The following is a 12568-nucleotide window of genomic DNA, read 5'->3' as shown; positions in this document are numbered from 1 at the left end:
GGCTCCATTTTATGGCTGTTTGAGAAACCACACCTAATTACAGTTTTGCATTTTCTTAAAGATACAGTTTTAAAATGTTTATCCTGGTTTATATATTTCTAACCCAAATACCTGTTAGGTGACTTATATTCCTAACACATCTGTTAAGCAAATCACATAGTTGTAAATTCTAATCCAATTCATTTAATGGATGGGCTTTGACAATTTTTGCTGAAAAACGCAGAAAACATTGCAAAACACAATCATGTGACCACAGGACTCTGAGAACAGTTACAAGTGCGAGCCAGTTGCCAAGTGCTAGAAATTACATGACCACAATGGTGGTATAGCAGTCATAACTTCTAGAACATGACCACAATGGTGGTATAGCAGTCATAACTTCTAGAACAGCTCGAATGTTTTCTAATCCGTCATAACCAGGGATGGAATTCTACAAGTTTGCACCTATTCACTAGAACTAGTTGTTAACATTCTAAGCAGTTCAGAGAACCGGTTGTTAGAAGAAATTACTGGCCTAATCCTGTAAGGAAGACAGGAAGGAAACATTCTGAACTGCCTTTCCATTAACTCTTATTACAACTGCCTTTCCATTAACTCTTATTACATTCTTGGCAGGACTAGACTTCCTGTCTCAGGAACTTCTCTGGAGTTTTTTTTTCCTCATTTGCTGGTACTTTGCTTGTGTGGAGTGACCATTCAAAGTTACAATGCACTGAAAAAAGTGACTTATGACTGTTTTCACACTTACAACTGTTGCAGCATCCCCACAGTCATGAGAGGCCAGGCGAGGAGATGCGTGCCTTGATGTGAATGACATTGATTTGGCCATGCCCAGCTGGTCACATGACCATCAAGCCATGCCTACCAACTAAGCCATGCCCACAGAACCGGTTGTTAAAAAATTTGAATCCCACCCCTGGTCATAACTGTGAACAGTCATTGAGCAACAGATCATAAGAAGGACCAATCACAGGTAAAATCTAAGAATATTTTGATCTCTGTGCTTGTGTAATACGATTTATTTATGCTGAAAACATTTTGTACATTTCTGCTGCAATTAAGCCTTTTGAATTTGTGTCTAATTTATTGTGAGGAACATTTTCTTTTTATTCCCAGTTTTGCACATTTCAAACCAAACTATCATATTGTCAGGAGAAATTAGCACATGTTGGCATCATGTGCTAACCAAACATTAAACTATTAAAGCTGTACAGAAAGCAGAAGAATATGTATCTATTTTGACTTTACAACATTTATGACTCATTTTGAACTGGACAAATGACAGAGTTTTTTAAATTCTTTTTGGATTAAACAGAAATAATCCAAATCTTTACAGAAAAAAAGTTGTAACTTGGTTATAAATGGTTACATTACTTCAGCATTAATAATACTATGTAAAAATTATTATTGATTCAAAGTTTATGTAAATGTGGATTCTGAATGATTGTTCCAACTTTTGTGAAGGCAGATTTTTCTCTAAAGAACACCATTACTTTTTTTCCCATTCACAGAGATTTTGTCTATGCTTTCAATTACAGAACACACAGTACAATTGGCACTTGCCCTAGAGGCTCGAATGTCACATGGCTTCATCCATAAATCTTCCATTTAATTTTCTGTTCCAACAGAGACCACAAAATTTGTCAGAAGGGATTCTAGTTTGCGTATCCTTTTATTAATATTTATTGAATCAGAAGTAGTCCTGATGCAATATAAGGTTGTTCTATTCATGCTGCACCAAACTAGTTAGAAATTTTAATCTCAATAAACACAAGAATTAGTTAGCAAATCAAACAGGCTTACATAAGATTTACATGTGTGTCTCCCACCACCACTCTTTTCCCCTTGAATAATTGCTCTACTTTTAAATCTTATGGCATTTACAATAAGCAACTAATTGAAAAGTCAAAATTCATACAGAAGAAATGCCATATTGAGTATGATTATTAATTCATTTATTCAGGATTCTGTCACTGAATACAAAAATATCATAGTGTTTCTCCAAAAGCATTATTGTATCTTCCATCTCAGTAACATAAGCAAAATAAATGTATAAAAATAATTAGTTAGCAGCTGCCTCCTCTCACAATACTTGTTACATTACTGGAACTTCTGTTTTTTTTAAAACCAAGTAAATGAAAACAAACTCATTCCCACTAGGGTCCCTAATGAAAAGATATAAAAGTCCAATGTCAATTAAAACGAAACCTTTGCATCCAAATATATGAGTATCTGGACATTTTCAGTCTCCTCCTGAAGCTCACTGATTGAATTGCATATTGTTGGTTCAATAAAGACAATATTTGAAATTGACCTGTACTTGTAACACCAACAATGCCTGAGCTGTACAAAAGGTAATTGTCTGCATTCCTGCATTGTCTAATTTTTATTTTAATATATTGTACCAGTTCAGTGGTGGGCTACAACTGGTTTAACAACCGATTCTGTGAACGCATGCTTCATGCGCACGCGGGGGCTTTGCGCATGCAGAGCATTCAATAAACAACACTTTGAACCTCTCCAGCTCACCTTCTAGCCTTCCTCGGTGAGTAGAACAGCTGAGGCACAGTAATCCACTTTGCCGTGCTAATCAGCTGAGCTGCAAAAGAAGAAAATGCAAGACAGGATAAGGCAAGGGTAGGTGGGTGGGGCCAACTGATCGCCGTTTGTACTGGTTCGCTAGAACTGGTGTGAACCGGCAGCAGCCCACCACTGTACCAGTCTATGCTTATTTCATGTATCTCAATTGTTAAACACAGTGCTAATATTTGAGGAATAACTATTTAGATACCAAATTTATCGCCCTCTCATTCTCATACATGATAATCCATAAATCTAACTATTGCTTTATAAATAAACTAAATATAAAGAAACTAAAATTACTGGAATCACACAGAGCTATAAACAAATTCAAACCAATTACATACTCTATTTTTACACAAACAAAACAGGCTATTTATAGGATATTATCAAATTTTATACAATATTCCATTTTTCCCCATGATTCTATTCTAAATAAAAAACCAATTGGTCCACTTTAATTATTTTTTAACCAATCCTTTTGGACTGAAGCAATGAATTTGGTGATAAACACATGAGAATGTCACACAATGTCATTTATGGTTTTGTGACAGAAATAGTGATGGAATGAAGACTGTGTATCAGAAAAACGATATATTCTATAGTTTCCTAGGAAAAAAAAATATTTTTATTGGGGTTTAACTGGATGTTTAGAAAAGTAATGAGGGAGTCTATTTATTCTCAACATTAGATACTACACACACAAAAATTAACTAATAGAAAAATAACTTTAAAACGTACACAGAGCTCATAACATCAACATCAGACTAATTCAAATGAAACAGTATTCCCCAACTGCATGCCATTTTGACGAAGTTTTGACAGTCTCCAATTTTTTTCCACCAAAAATGTGTTTGTTTGTGAGTCTATGACAAACCACTTTTGTAAAATATACATTTCTGTAAACTTGGCAAATAGAAAATTTCTTACCATTTGAATATGTTTCAGATTACTTATTTTACATTTAATCAAAATAAGGTAAATTTATTTTTACCTTACATTGTCATTGCATTAATATGCAGAAAAAGGAAGGAAGAATGAAGAATTTATTAAATGAATTAATTTATTATTTCTTCAAAATTATTCTGAGTTACGTATTTTGAGGCTTTTATTCACTTAGATTCAGATTGATCTTTATTGAGTTCTGAAGATAAACTCTGGGGACAAAATAGCATATATTCTAGTAGCTCTCAGGAAATATACACAGCATGATTCAATTTTATTGCTAATTGAAATTTTAGAACTTGATTTTCTGATTAAATGTGTTGCATGAATTATATAACTGAATCACTCTTTGTAAAATGGACAATCACGAATTAATGACCTCTCATCTTGAAACAAAAGTTACTCTAGCTTCAAAATAGAATTTTGATCCAAAGTAAGATTCAGATCACAATTGTACCAAATCTCAAGTGGTTTGTCTGGCATTGGCTTAGAGTATTGAGGAGCCATGGTTTTTTTAAATACTACAACTAAAACCAACCATAGCTTAGTGAGATACCTAAGCATATCCTAAGCTACAGTTTATTTAGTTTCCACTGAATTTGTTTCACATTTCACATTGGCTTTAATAGGGATAACTTTATTTTTTATCTTTATCCTTTTATAGCCATGTCATGTCCACAACCTTCCCATATCACATAAAACATAACCTTATATCAGGGGTGCCCAAATTTGGCAACTTTAAAACTTGTGGACTTCAACTCCCAGTTATGCTGGCTGGAGAATTGTGGGAATTGAAGTCCACAAGTCTTAAAGTTGCCAAGTTTGGAGACCTCTGCCTTATATGATTTTGGCTTACTGCATTAAGTAAAACAGGTGTGATTTCTGAATCAAATTTTGACTCAAAATTTCTCAATTCACCTATCCCTGCCATTTCTCCATAAATCATGGCTTAAAATATATGGCTTAAAGAAACATGTAAGAGCCTGTGCAAAGCAAAAGAACCAATCATAGAGCTCCCTGGCTGATTTGGGTCAGTATCTTTTACCTTAATCTATTCTACAAGAATGCATAGAGAAAAAAAAGAGGTCTCAAAGAAAATACAGGATATCTTTACAATAAATAAATAAATAACTCAAGTTCCTTTGGTTTTCCAATGCCTTAATTTCATTCAAAACCTTTAGCCCAGGGGTGGGATTCAAAATTTTTAACAAGCGGTTCTGTGGGCATGGCTTAATTGGTGGGCATGGCTTGGTGGTCATGTGACTGGGTGGACATGGCTTGGTGGTCATGTTATTGGCTGGGTGTGGCCAACTCAATATCACTCACATCAAGGCACGCATCTTCTCGCCTGGCCTCTCATGACTGTGGGGATGCTACAACAGTTGTAAGTGTGAAAAAGGGGCATAAGTCACTTTTTTCAGTGCCATTGTAACTTTGAATGGTCACTCCACACAAGCAAAGTACCAGCAAAGGAGGGGGAAAAAAGTCCAGAGAAGTTCCTGAGACAGGAAGTCTAGGCCTGCCAAGAACGTAATAAGGGTTAACGGAGAGGCAGTTTCTGTAAGCAACACCAGAATGTTTCTTTCCTGCCTTTCTTACAGGATTAGGCCAGTAATTTATTCTAACAACCAGTTCTCCGAACTGCTTAGAATGTTAACAACCGGATCTAGTGAATAGGTGCGAACTGGTAGAATCCCACCCCTGCTTTAGCCTGATTAAAAAATATATTCTTATTTCAAACCACTGAGGGTTATGAATGCCAATGACACTTACTTGAACTGTTTTCTACAATGCTTTACCAGAATTGCCCAGTTGCATTTATTAGAAAAAGTGCAAGAAAGCCAAGCATTGATGAATTTCTTAAATGTGTACAGTTATTTCTGGTAGTCTTTCTACTTGACCATCTTGATCCTGGCCTTAACAGTCTTTCAATGAGTCTGGGATTTGCTGCTTTAATGCATGGAGGCATTGGATTTTGTGAGAAATAGCTGACAGATGAAATTGTATCATTAAATACATATTGGATTTTACAAGAATAATGAAGGTAAAACTTATATTCATTCAGGAAAACAGATAGAACAAGTATTAAGAGGATGAGAACAGATATTTTCTACTAAATGGCTTAAAATGTATGAGAATTCATCTACCCTGCTGCTGTAGTTATGTAGCTATAATCCATTAATAGACGTTCTGTTCCATACTAGCAGGCTTGTAGGCCTGCATTCTAATTGGTCCGGAAAAGCCGGGCCGCGATTGGAAGATATATAGCAATCCTGATTGGTTCGTATACGGGTTGCCGCGATTGGGTAAAACCAAGCGCGGCAAGCTCAAAAGCCTGTCATAGGCTGCCTAGCCACGGCCAGCTCTATAAAAAGAGCTGCCACGGCTAGGGTTTTTGTCTCAGTATCTGATTTCCTGATAAAGAGCTGTTGTTACTATTTCGAGTCTCGTCTCTCCTTGGGACCCACCGCCCAGACATAACACTGGTGACGAGGATGGGATACTGAGACAACAGAACTGACTAGCATGTGGCACAAAGCTCATAGACGACCAGCAAAATGGCCAGCAGCGCTGTGCCACCCACACCATTCAATCCGGCCAGCGAGGACTGGGAGTCCTACATTGATCGTTTCCAAATGTTCTTGGAATCAAACAACCTGAAGGACGCCACCGGCAGCAAGAAGCGAGCGGTCTTTCTAACACACTGCGGACCCGCCGTTTTTAAAATGGCCAAGGCACTCGCGAAGCCCACAGACGTCAAGACGATGGATTGGGATACCCTAGCTCCCATCCTCCGGAACCACTACGCCCCGGCGGTGCCGACTCTCATCCGTCGGCATGACTTTTACCAGAGGGATCAGCGCGAGGGCAAGAGCATCGGAGAGTTCGTAGCCGACCTGAGGGACTTAGGAGGCTTGTGCGGATTCGCCAATCTAGACAAGGCCATGCGTGACCGAGTCATCCTCAGCCTGAAAGACCCAACTCTCCAAAACAGGCTGATGGCTAAAGGGGACATCTCCCTCGCCGACGCCGTAGCCGAAGCCACCGCAGCCGAGGCCACCCATAAGTCAGCGGCGCGAATGCGGCATTCAAACAGAACCGACCGCCAACCCACCAGCGAGACGGCAACCGCACCAGAAAAACACGCAGCATCAACCCACCACGGCGACATCGAATCCCCTTCTGACAGTGAAGAGGAAGAAATTCACAGACTTCAGTCGGAACGCAAGCGGCGAGACCGGCACGGTCGTAAGTCAAGTTACCAATGTGCCGGCTGCGGAGGAAATCACCCGCGTTCCGAATGCAAGTTCCTGGACGCTATTTGCCATTTTTGCGAAAAACGAGGGCATATTGCCAAAGTATGCCACAACAAACTAAATTCCAGCCCCCAACGATGGGGAAACAGCCCAAGAAGAATAGATGGCACCCCCACCATAAACCGGGACCGCCATAATGACAGCAGATGGAACTGGGACAGCCGACCCAGGAAATTCATCTATGTACCCAGAAGAGAAGAAACGCACCAAACAGTCATCATCGGCCATGCTTCATCATTAGACGCACGAAAGATACGTGTAGAGGTCACCATCGAGAATCAATCTTGCACCATGGAGGTAGACTCTGGCTCCTCCCTCTCTATGGTCTCCTGGAGGCCCATAAAATGACTAATTCCCAGCATCCGCTGCCAAGAGCTAAGCGACTAGAAACTAATATTGAGAGACTATCAAGGTAACTGCATTCCGGTCGCTGGCACTGGACATTTTAAAGTTTCTTTCAAAAACCACACCACCATCCTACCACTCACAATCGTTGATAAAGACCGACCCAGCCTACTCAGGTTGCAGTGGTTCGCACCGTTGGGGATCGAGATGGCAGGCATCAACCACACAGAAGATGAAGACTGGGAAGCGACGCTCGTTCGGGACTTCCAAGAAGTCTTCAGTGAGCATCTAGGCAAGTACAAGGGGTCCCCTATCTCCTTTAATCTTAGCCCTGACATCGCTCCCATCTGTCTCAAACCACGCTGAGTGCCTTTTGCACTCAAGCCTAAAATAGACGAACAATTAGACAAACTAATAGCGCAAGGCATCTTAGAACCCATTGATCATGCCCATTGGGAGACCCCAATTGTCACCCCCATCAAACCAGATGGCTCCCTGAGAATTTGTGGAGACTACAAGGCCACCCTCAACCACGCATTGCAACAGAGCGCCTACCCGGTGCCGGTAGTCCAACATCTCCTACACTCACTAGGGGGTGGCAGAATCTTTGCAAAGCTCGACCTGACTCAAGCTTATCAACAACTGCCAGTCGATGCTGAAACCGCCGAAGCCCAAACAATAGTGACACATAGAGGGGCGTTCAAGTGTAACCGGCTCCAGTTTGGGGTCAGCATCGCACCGGGGATTTTTCAAAGCCTAATGGAGAGATTGCTGAAGGGAATTAAAGGAGTCGTGCCCTATTTCGATGACGTTTTAGTAGCAGCCCCTACCAAAGAACAATTAGAAAAACGTCTGAGGGCGGTCCTACAGAAATTCAAAGACGCTGGCCTCAAGGTGAAAAAGGAAAAGTGCCAATTATGTACTGAAAGAGTTGAATTTCTTGGATACCTCCTTGACAAACAAGGAATTCACCCCACAGACAAAAAATTGAAAGCCATCAAAAACGCCCCCAGACCAAAAAACAAAACGGACCTCCAAGCCTTCCTCGGACTCATTAATTTCTATAACATTTTCCTACCCCAGAAAGCGACGGTCGCGGAACCCCTGCATAGACTCCTCGATAAAAAGGCTTCCTGGATATGGGGATGGCGAGAAGAGCATGCTTTTCACCAAATAAAGAACCTTTTGACTTCAGACGCAGTCCTCATTCAATATAATGAAACACTACCTCTGACTGTTACTTGCGACGCATCGCCTTTCGGGGTTGGCGCCATCCTGAGCCACGTTTTGCCGAATGGAACAGAAGCCCCCGTTGCATTCTTTTCCAGAACCTTGTCCAAGCCAGAGAGGAACTATAGCCAGCTGGACAAAGAAGCCCTTGCCATCGTTTCCGCAGTAAAAAGATTCCACGAATACATTTATGGTAGGACATTTTCCATTATTACAGACCATAAGCCTCTACTTGGCATATTGGCGGGTGACAAGCCCATTCCACACATCCTGTCACCTAGAATGACAAGATGGTGTGAATTTCTTGTCGCTTATAATTACAAATTGATACATCGCCCTGGCAAGACTATCTCTCACGCCAATGCTTTAAGCCGCTCCCCCTTGCCAGACTTGCAAGATGACCCAGCACCCACATTACCAGTTTTGAAAATTGAAACGATACCCATGCTTCCAGTAACTGCACAAGACATTGCACACGAAACTAAAAAGGACAAATGCTTGGCGCGAGTTCTCAACTGGGTGGAGAGGGGATGGCCAGAAACTGAGCCAAATGAACTTTTTAAACCGTTTAAAAACCGGCAAACTGAACTCTTTTCGCAAAGAGGTTGCGTGTTGTGGGGAGACTGGTAGTAATACCAGAGACACTACAGAAAAAAGTTTTAGACTTGCTGCATGAAGGGCACCCTGGTATTGTGCGCATGAAAGCCCTGGCCAGGAGCTATGCTTGGTGGCCAGGCATGGACAAACAAATTGAAACCTGGGTCGCCGCTTGTAACAGATGCCAAGAGACTCGCTCGGCTCCCCCAAAAGCCCCACCATTAGAATGGGAGACACCCAGAGGCCCTTGGTCACGCATCCATATTGACTTCGCAGGGCCAACCAAGGGGCATACCTTCTTAATCACAGTTGACGCTTATTCAAACTGGCTCGAGGTGAGCAAAATGAAGACAACCACCACGGAAGCTGTCATCAAGAAATTAAATAGACTTTTCGCCACACACGGTCTGCCAGATGTTATAGTATCTGACAATGGCCCACAATTTACCGCCTTGGCTTTTGAACAATACTTGGCAGACCGCGGCATCCGACACGCATTGACTTCGCCAGCTCACCCGGCGGCGAATGGTAGAGCTGAACGCATGGTTCAATTTACAAAAAAAACTCTACAAAAATGGAACATGGCAACATCCACGAGAAAGTCACCAAGATGCTTCTCTTACAACACATCACACCAAACACCACCACCAACAAGAGCCCAGCAGAACTGCTAATGGGCAGAAGACTCAGGTCACCTCTGGACCGCCTGCACCCTGCTTACACTCCAGAAAAACCCTTCGGTTCCAGCAGCAAGCACCGCGCCTTCAAGGTAGGAGACACTGTTTTTGCCAAAAACTTTACAGGGGACCCACTTTGGATCCCTGCAAAAATCACCCAAATCACAGGCCCCCGCTCCTACCGGCTCGAGACCACCAATGGGAGGTCGTGGAAACGTCATATTGACCAGCTAAGATCCAGGCTGGCCACTTTCCCCCTCATAGACTCCAACCAAGAAATCAGAGGGGGGGGGGAACCCAGGTTCGGAAAAAGAACAAACACCTGTGCAAGCAGAACACCCCCCACAAACATTAAATAAAAACCAACAATACTTACCAGCCAGAAGGGAGTCGTGGCAGACGGGTACTTCGCCTGGAAGCAGCAGCCGGACAAGCTCTACCAGCCCAGAGAACCCAGGCGGGAGCAGCGGAGCAAACGACTCAACCAACCCGGAATCACCAGGTGGGAGTCGCAGCTATAGGACCGACTCACCCTTCCAGACAGTTCCACCAAGTAGCTTGAGAGCGACGCGGAGCCCGTCCGAACCCGATGGTGAACAGAGACATTGTGAACTGCGCAAGTCTAGTAGGCAGGTACAAAGACCCACCTACTTGCATGACTACGTCACCCCGCCCCTTGGATGGAACCAAGAGGGGAGGGGTATTCCATACTAGCAGGCTTGTAGGCCTGCATTCTGATTGGTCCAGAAAAGCCAGGCCGCGATTGGACGATATATAGCAATCCTGATTGGTTCGTATACGGGTTGCCGCGATTGGGTAAAACCAAGCGCGGCAAGCTCAAAAGCCTGTCATAGGCTGCCTAGCCGCGGCCAGCTCTATAAAAAGAGCTGCCGAGGCTAGGGTTTTTGTCTCAGTATCTGATTTCCTAATAAAGAGCTGTTGTTACTATTTCGAGTCTCGTCTCTCCTTGGGACCCACCGCCCAGACATAACACGTTCCATGAAACACGGGCAGCAACAGTGTTTTCAGGTGCCACATTGTTAACATCTGTGAGCAACTGCATCAGGAGAAAGCATAATTAAATCCTTATCATTTCCAGTAATTCAATAGAGTAAATTACAAAGAAACAGGATTTATTCAATGTATTTTTTTTAATATGGTCATTTCCTCATGGGAGGAGTAAATGACACCAAAGAGAAAGCACAGATTTCTCAGGAGAAAAGAATGGAAATAGGAATGGGATAAAGAATGGAACAATTACCAATGTATGTACTGTATATGTATCAAAATGGGGTGTCAAACTGGATTTCTTTGAGGGCCGAATCAGCATTGTAGTTCTCCTCTGTGGGCTGGTGGGGGGGAAGATGGGACGGATGCTTTCTGCAGTACCCTGTTGGCCAATGCGGCCCCCCAGTGCCCCATTTTAGGCCTGGATGGTCCCTGCAGTACTCTCCAAGCCAAAATGGGGTACAAGGGGCATATGTGCATTTGTACCATGTTATTGGCCTCCATAGCAATCCTCTCCTGGCCAAAATGTTATTGGCCTCCTGCAATCCTCTCCTGGCCAAAAACGGGCTGCGTGGAGGCCCCGTGAGGCCCCCGCATGGCCCATTTTTTGTCTCTCCAGCCTCCAGCAGCACTCTGCTGACCAAAAACAGGAGACGAATGGGAGAGAACATTGTTGGAGAGATTTGTATCAGCTGCCAGCATAAGATTTCATAATGTATGATAGATCTGAAAGGGAAACTCTTATATCCTTGCTTCATGTTTAGTCCTAAGGAAAAAATATTGGGGGAGGGGGTAATGACAAACACTTTTCAAATATCTAGAATGTTTTGCCAGAAAAATGTCTGCTTTTTATTCCAAAGAGTAAAATGTGGTACAATAGATTAGGCAATCAGATTCCAAATGAATCTTAGGAAAGCTTTTCTAATGATAACAACAATTTGGTATTAAAACCAATTATTAGATATAATTACTGGCAGGTTTCCATTCATTGGCTATGTTCAAAAAGAGGCTGATCAGCCATTCAGCATAGGTATTTTAATTTCGAATTCTGCGTGGAGTAGGGGATTAAGCTTTGGGACAAATTCCCCTTTCAAATATAAAAGTTTAGGTATTGCTTTTTATTTAGACCCATTGTCTAAATAAACTGAGCAAATTATAGTAAATTAATCTTGATTATAACCTGTTCAAATCAAACCAAGATGTGAATATAGCTTTTGAAAATTTAATCACTCTGCAGGGTTTGAACACAATAATACTCTAAGATAAATTGAAACAGGAAAATACAGCTTTTCTCTTCAAAACATAATAGGTTGCCCCTATTATGATACATGACAGTGGTATAAATGATGTGCCTTGACTTCAATCAAGGTAAGGAGTTTTTCCTTCTTTTGAGGGTTTTAAGTGCTCCTTATTTATGCCAGTCAATTTTCTTCTGGATACTTACAAGAAAATTATAGTAATAAAAAGAATGGGGATTTTCAAAATAGTTTCCTGAGACTTGGCAAACTGTTTTGAAACATTTTTCCCAATTCATAAAATGTTCATAAACTTAGAGATTTTGATTAAGGCAAAATAACTAACTTTGACTAGCAGGAGTTGGGAGTTAGAGATTTGCCAATAAAATACATTCTTCATAAACCAAAGTGTCCTAGTCTATAGGACATTGGCTAATATATATCCTTTTACTATATATTATATAGTATCTCCTGGCACTAGAATGACAGGAACTAGTAAGTGAAAAAATTATTTCTAAGTAAATATATTCTAAATCATCTTTGAGTTTTGGTGGTTTATTAGCACTTTTTATTAACACAGGATTACTGCAATGGCATTAGTTTTTAATCAATGATCATGATATTATAGAAATAT

The 12568-nt window shown here is 41.5% G+C and overlaps 1 protein-coding gene across 12 annotated transcripts in view; it reads right to left on the bottom strand.

Moving 5' to 3' along the window:
• SNTG1 (syntrophin gamma 1) overlaps positions 1–12568 on the bottom strand; it is a 222200-nt gene that overhangs the window by 140934 nt on the left and 68698 nt on the right. For 10 of the 12 annotated variants that reach the window (XM_087961717.1, XM_087961721.1, XM_087961719.1 and 7 more), the window contains one exon: positions 2530–2599. The exons of the other annotated variants lie outside the window; for them this stretch is intronic. The gene's annotated coding sequence lies outside the window, so the exon portion shown is untranslated. The remainder of the gene's footprint in view (positions 1–2529; positions 2600–12568) is intronic. 12 annotated transcript variants of the gene reach the window in all.

Source organism: Notechis scutatus, chromosome 3 (genome assembly GCF_049901735.1).
Source record: "Notechis scutatus isolate UNSWTSFEM ecotype Mainland chromosome 3, rNotScu1.2, whole genome shotgun sequence".
NCBI lineage: Eukaryota > Metazoa > Chordata > Lepidosauria > Squamata > Elapidae > Notechis > Notechis scutatus.
The sequence above is the reverse complement of the archived record's forward strand: the minus strand, read 5'-3'. Positions and strand labels throughout refer to the sequence as shown.